At 29.8% G+C, this 7,651-nt stretch overlaps 1 long non-coding RNA gene across 2 annotated transcripts; it reads right to left on the bottom strand.

Moving 5' to 3' along the window:
* Positions 1 to 1,374: 1,374 nt before the first annotated feature.
* On the bottom strand, positions 1,375 to 5,210 carry LOC137626558 (uncharacterized). 2 transcript variants are annotated; one of them, XR_011041045.1, is made up of 4 exons: positions 5,157 to 5,210; positions 4,007 to 4,175; positions 3,778 to 3,815; positions 1,375 to 2,664 (listed from the first exon to the last, which is right to left on the bottom strand). It is a non-coding gene; the product is annotated as an uncharacterized lncRNA (long non-coding RNA). The 2 variants fall into 2 exon arrangements; XR_011041046.1 differs by lacking the exon at positions 3,778 to 3,815.
* Between the last annotated feature and the right edge of the window lie 2,441 nt (positions 5,211 to 7,651).

Below are 7,651 nucleotides of genomic sequence, written 5' to 3'. Positions count from 1 at the left end.
TAATAACCTATTTGAACCCAATGAAAAAGATCATCTGTAAGATTAATGTCACCGAGGCAGCCATTACTTTTAATAAAACTTTTATTGGAAAGAATTGAATCGATATTATAATCTTTTAAATATGATCAATCTTTTCCTAAAAACTTTAGGGATGACAGAATTTGTCTGTGTAGACGACCGAGATCAGATGTAAGTTTAGACTCTGGTGTAGACAGTGCTAGGCGTCAGTGCCTGGAAGTTCATTTAGTGGGGAAAACCACGTTGTTGCAGTAGGAAGTTTTATGTATATAAATATATGAGACATCTGTAGACATTAGATTTTAAGGTCAACTATTGAACTTTAATTATTAGACACATGGAGAGTGAACAATACTCGATAAAATTGGCTTCTGATAAACTTTTATCTCGAAAACTATTCGTGATAATCTAAGTTAAAGGGGAAAAAAAGTAGGCGATAGGCTATGAGTTGCCTAATTGTGAGGAATTATTTACTTTCCATTATTCGGTTATTTAATGTTATTCATAATTTTACTGGATAGTAATCTAAAAAAAGTACTAGTTTTAGAAGTGCGTGATACCCCCAAGAAATAGCCTTCCCATAGTTTGCAAACCACAGCCTTTGTCTTGACTGAGCCAAGATGCATGGATCTTTATTATTGTAGAAAAAAAAATTTAAAACATGCAAGAATACACAAGGTTTAATAGCTATGACAACGAACATTGACTAAAGGATTGGAATTTACATGGAGATTTCTCACCAGACATTTCTGTAAATGGGTGGTTCGTTTAACAAATTGGTTAAATGAGCAAATTCCCGTTTAATGAATTGTTTGAATTAGTGAAATCCCGTAGAAGAACTGGTTGGTTACGAACAATGCTAATTATTATTAAAATTTTTTTCCTTTGCCTTAAAAGTGAAGCTATTTTGCAAAATTAGCTTCATGATTAATTTGTGATATAGATATACAACGAGGGTCTTCCATAGATTAAGTATAAGTTAACATAACGATTACTTTTTCTAGTAACACTTTAAGTAACAGTTTCTTTCCACGGGAAGAGTGTTCTATTCAGTTAAAACCTAATAAATCAGAGGATCCATCTTGAATTAGATGGGTTTATTGAATTTGGCGAGCCATATGATAGAAAGATTCCTCGTCTACCTAACCCACCTAATAGTCAGTTATGTTGGATAAAAATACCACAATATAATGCTTATGTTTGCTAATCAACCAAAAATATATTTTTTCCTCTCTAAAACAGATGAAAAAAATCCAAAGATAAAACTTAAATAATTTGTTCAGATTTGATAAACTAAAGTCACTACTGAATTTTAAAATAAAGTTTTCTTTTACCACAGGATATTAAATTTCTAGATTCCGAGCTTTTTAAAAATTCTTTCCACAAGTCTACAAGAGTACTCTTAGAATGTTTTCTATAACTACTCAAGAGAACAATCATTAGAATAGGAGTAACTAAGATCTGGAATAATAAGTTACATTCTAATTCTATTAATGTCCTTTATTATAGCTCCCCAAAGTAACTTCCATATTTGGTGCGAGAAAAAAAACGGAAAGTCTAAACGAGCGGCAAAACTCTGCTGCCTAATCATGTAGTCTCTCTTTATGGTTGGTATGCTTTGCTACCCGTCGAAGGCGAAAGTTACTTACTTACTGTGCTTATGCTATAACCCACTATTCTGATATGCTTAGTCAAAATCTTACTCCAAATTACATAGGGCTATTACAGAAAATGAGACTTCCACTCACAACAATAAGGCCTAACCCTTTCTCCCCTCACGTAACACTATGTTCAAAAACATAGTCTGGTATTCAAGATCATTAAAAAATCTTGTTGCTATAGTATATAAATTATGTCTAGTCCACTACTTACTACCACAGAACAATATAAACCCAATTCTATAAAAAATTTAAAGTTACTCATGTTAAACAAATTTCTGGAGATGTTATAGTTATAGATTTTATTTTAAAAAAATTTTTGGAACGCTTTGACCATTAACCCACATTAAGAGCTAACAGCTCTACTAAAGAGACTAGTTTTGACAATACTAAAACCACAAGAAAAATTTAAAGAACACCTTACAATGTTAGTATATGCCATCAACAAGAGTATATGGATATATTTCTCATAAAAAAAAGATAGGTCACACTGTAAACATATGAAGCTGAATTATTTAAACCTAAGTACAAACTCATCCACTTGAAAGTCTAATGATTATAAACAACTTTAGAATAATGATTTCTTTATATATACCTTATGCTTAAAATGCTAAACAAAAAAACAGTATATTAAGTTCTAATTCCTAATATGCATATAAATAAGAACCCAGAAAACTAATGTATTATAATTCTAATTTCAAATTCTAGTTCATGATTCGCAATTAACACAGCTAACAACTACTTAAGACTATAATACAAAATTTTAAGGACAAATACCATAACCTCATATTATCTCATCCTCTTTAATAAGATAAATATTACCACTGCTAAGAATACCAAGTTTTATCCTTTTAACACTTTAGAAGTAAAATTTCGAAATCTTTGAAATGTCAATGACATTTCTCATGACCACTTCACAGGTGTTCAATTCTCTCACTTCAGTAGATACAAGTTACTGGTAGTCATACAATGGGACTGCGACAGTTGCCTGCAAAAAAATTATAATTATTAAAAGAGCAGAATTGGCGAATGATTATTTCAATAAACCATAACTCCTTTTATGAATTATGAATTATGAAACTACTCAAACATAACAGAATTCGCCTAGGAAATTGAAAAAAAAAAAAAAAACAGAACAAAGGCTACCAAGACTATATGCGAATTACAGGCATGCTTAAAATTTCTATGTGAAGTTGTAACTATAAACAGGATTCCTAAACAAGTGGTTAAAAGTTACAGAATATAAAAACATAATTTACATATGAATTAAGTTTAAAAAAACTAACTTTAGATTGCCTAAGAAAAAAGTATATTACTGTAAAAGTGTAAAAAAAGTACAATAAAAGTCTAAAAACCCATTTAGTCAGTATTATAATTAATATTATGCCTTAAATATTAAGACCAATATTGAGAGATTATCATCCACTATCATAAAAGTGATAAGAGAAGTTCAGAACACTGAAATTTATGAAAATGTTTCGACGTAAATTTAACAAGTTACGTCCAAAATTAGGCCAAAGTATTAGAATCTCTGCACTATTTGAATTTCCAACATTCGAAACATTAAAACGAAAGTATTATCTTTAACTAGGTTGTAAATAAAGCCTAATTATGTTAAACTAAATTTTCTATTAAAGAAATACTAATTTGAGAGTATTTTTTATAAGGTAATTTCTTTAAAAACTTATAAAACCTATTACCGAAATTTATATCAATTTGACCAAGTATATAAAAAGCTAGATATTAAAATTACTAAAAACTAAATAAAAGATTAGGTAACCCAACCTCATAGCTAACATTAAAAACTATCTAGTTTAATATTTTTAAGTTTTATTACCAGGATACAATATTCAAAATTGGCAACAGCTATAATTCCACCGGCTTACTCATGTTTAAGAATTAATAGAATTATGTAGCAATAAAAAAGAATAAGAAAATAAATAATTGTTCAAAACATAAATACTCAGATAATTTTACTTCAACTACCAAACTAAAACAAGACCCAAATTATGAAAATGGAAACCAAAACTCAAAATTCTATAAACAGAGAAATTTACTAAGGTTTAAATTCGAAACAAACAGAAAGTCTTATTTTTTTTACCTTCACTGGAAATTCAGAGTCTCGAAGGACTTCCTCACCTGAAAGACAAAGAACTGCATTAGTAGATTGCCTGACTCCCCAGAAACCTGCATAGTTGGTCTGCAAGAGACCAACTATGCAAGCCATTGGGGAGCCACCCCCCACCCCGTCAAGGGCACCGCCCCTGGCGGGGAGGAGGGTTGTTGGCTAAAAAGTAAATTTCAAAATAGTCAATAAAGATTTACTTAACTTTAATGTATAGTTGGGTTGAACGTATTTCTTGATTGAGGACTTCCAGTACATCTTGAGAATTCTTCCATAAAGATGTATCTTTAGTTTCTTGTAACATTAATCTTAAGTTTTTGCTGAATAAGATTTGTGGTAGAGAATTAAAGAGGAATTGGAATTCCTGGAAGCTCCTGGAAAAAGGATTTAGTATCAGGAAAATCCAAAAACAAGGAAATATAGTACAGTAATAGTAGATTATGGACTACCGGACTACACGCTCTTTATATTAACAGGTCCTGTTATTTTAGTTGCTAACCCAAGGTAAGACATCAAAAGTATAAATCTTTAAAAAATATATTGAATGACCTAAAATGGCTATAAATAAAATAAAATACTAAAATCTATATGTTAATTGATATTAACAAGAGTCCTTGTTAGTTAGAATATTTCGGTATTTGAACAAAGATTAAAAGTATGAACGTAGAAGTTATCGATCTAGAATATCTTTAACACGGATTTGCCAGTTTCAATCAAAATTGCATATTTTAATGATTTAGCTAAATTATTAGTCTACGAAAGTTTCTTAAGAACTATACTTCATAAATAATTTTAACTGGAAATTAGTCATATTAGATCATCAAAAGTATTCTAAAATATATAACTTTATAGTAATGAACTACGTAGAATTAATAAGGATTATCATAAGTTTAATAAAAACTATACTTTAATCCTAACTTCACAAGAAATAAATAAAATTTACAAAAATCACTGCCAAGAGAGCTTTCCATCAACAGGTCACTGAAGTACACCAGACGTTGCAGCAAGAGAATTAATACGTAGTTTCTCTTTTATGGAGAAAGTCTCTTCGATCAAGATTCCCACAATTCTCAAAGACACACTGTCAATACTCTAGGCAAAATCATATTCCACCCGCTGATTGGGTAAAAACTCATCTCCAGTTTGTAAGAACCGGGAAAAAGCTAAAATGAAGTTATGTAAAACATAGCACAAGTAGAGAAAATCTATTATATACAAAATAAGTAAATGAGGTATATAACGTTCAAGGCATGTGCAAATTATACGAGACAAGGAAATGAAGTATAAAGTTCAAAGTCAAGTAGAAATTATACGAAACAAGCTAAATATGTCTATGAAAATAAAAACAATGTCACCTTTGTTAAGATCTCAACCAGGACACCAACAGCTACCAGACCGGTGCAGCTTTTGGTAGACAACGATTCTTACTCTAGCGAAGTCAGTTCTGATGACGTCACCAATGGAGGAAGGCGTGTTTCGGGAAACTACTGGCTCTCTATTTTCTAACGTAAACAACCAAATTAACTATCAAACTATTAGATGATAGTCATAGGAAGGAATAGATAAATCAGTAGGGAAAATATACCAGATAAGAGTATCTTTATATCGTATTTTGACTGTTGTTTTAATTATATTTTCTAATTATCTTATTACCTAGCAATCAAAGATTAATCCCAATATTTGAGAAACGTGATAGTCTTTTATCTTTATATAAAGCCGAAAATAATTAACTAAATTAACTAATACTACGCAAATATTGTTGCAGTATTTAATTGAAATTTGTAAGCACAGAGATATGATTAACAATAATATATATATATATATATATATATATATATGCATATATATATATATATATATGTATGTACACACACACACATACACACACACACACACACACACATATATATATATATATATATAACAAAGAGTATTCGGGTTAGCAAATAGCTATGGAAATTAATGTGAGAACATAGTACCTTAATATATAATTTACTTCTAAGGCATTACCATTCCAGATTAACACATGCAAACAAGCATGCATATATATATATATATATATACGTATATATATATATATATTTATAAATATATATATATATATATATACATACATATATATATATATATATATATATCTATAATATATATATTATATATATTATTTACAAATATATATATATATATATATATACATATATATATATATATTTTTATATATATATATATATTTACAAATATATATATATATATATATATATAAATATCGTATACAAAGATAGAAATAAAACATATTTTAAATATGAGATTGGTCCAAAATTAAATAAATCAAACGACCACTACCACAATCTTTTATGAATTACCAAATTACGAACGAACCTCATATTATCCAGTGCATGGACGAATGTACGAACAAACACTTCACTCCCCAGACATTCACAAAACCAAGAAATCCCATTTAAACCCAATTTCAAGGTCAGGTCATGACCCCTTCTATCCTGACCTTCTCTGGATCGTCATTATGCAAATCACTCTGATCTATGGCTGAGTTCCTTGTGGTTCTAAGTGTTTTTGGAGGTTAAATCTGGTTGTGAAAGTTTATATTTCAGTATTTGGAAGTTAAGGATTCAGTATAAAAATATATATTATATTTATCTTTTTTTTTGTCTAGGGGTGAATAATGAATAGATATTCATTCTTGTGTAATTGGTTGGTTTGTTGGTTTATTCATTTACTTATGAATAATGAAGATATTTATTCCTATGTAAGGATGGTTAAATACAAATAGCTAATTTTAAGGATTTTCTTATTTATATATTCATGTATTGGTGGCTAATGGAGGATTATTCATGAAAAATCCCCTTTATTTTCATTATTCATATGATTATATTACGAGAGTAACTTGTATAGGTGAATTTCTCTTATATGTAAAAAATAATTTTAATTTCATGAAATATGGTTATGAAATTGATATTGAGAAAGTGTTGCTTGATATTTTCAATACTCAAAATGTGCAAGAAAATTAAGTAGAAATGTTTATCATAAGAAACTATCTTTACAAAAAAAAAAATAACAAGCATGATGTATAATACCAAATAGTGTATTTTCACTAACATAATGAACAATATCTATTTATTCTAAAGGATAAGTTTAACATATGACTCGTTACATACACTCATTTATCTATTTGTAAAATATTCCAAGCTTACTTTGCCAGTTCAAAGATATTAGAAACAAGAACTTCAAGTTCTGCTACATTACTAACATTACTCTCTCTCTCTCTCTCTCTCTCTCTCTCTCTCTCTCTCTCTCTCTGTCCTATTGTCACCAAACTCCACATTATAATCAAAAACGCCTTTTTTCTTGACTCCCTCCAATACATTATTGAATCTGCATTTAAAATGACCATCATCCTTTCACAGTCCCTTCACTCGAATCGAGGCCAATAATCACACACCCAAAATAAACCTCTCCCCAGACACCCCCTTCAACAGGGGAGGGTGTGTTCTCTCTCCCCCAATAATACCCCTAAATCCATTACAGGTCCATTAATCTTGATGGTTGAAGCCTCACGAAGGAGAACGGGCTTTTGTCCCTCCTAACACAAGAGCCTGTTTATTACCACCACCATGTTAGTGACCCTGGTCTTTATAACACCAGATCACTTACACTCAATCAATTCCACCAAGCAATTACCTATTGAGGACCTTAGAACTCTCTGACCCACTGCATTTTTTTATAATATTTCTACACTCAAATAATAATATTAATAATATGTCCGATTTGCGGGGTCGGTGTTATTGTATTGTGGGTTTTTCAATTAGCTTTGATGCTTGGTATGGAAATAACT

The sequence above is a fragment of the Palaemon carinicauda genome, chromosome 34, assembly GCF_036898095.1.
Source record: "Palaemon carinicauda isolate YSFRI2023 chromosome 34, ASM3689809v2, whole genome shotgun sequence".
Lineage (NCBI taxonomy): Eukaryota > Metazoa > Arthropoda > Malacostraca > Decapoda > Palaemonidae > Palaemon > Palaemon carinicauda.
This window is presented reverse-complemented; position numbering and strand designations above follow the sequence as displayed.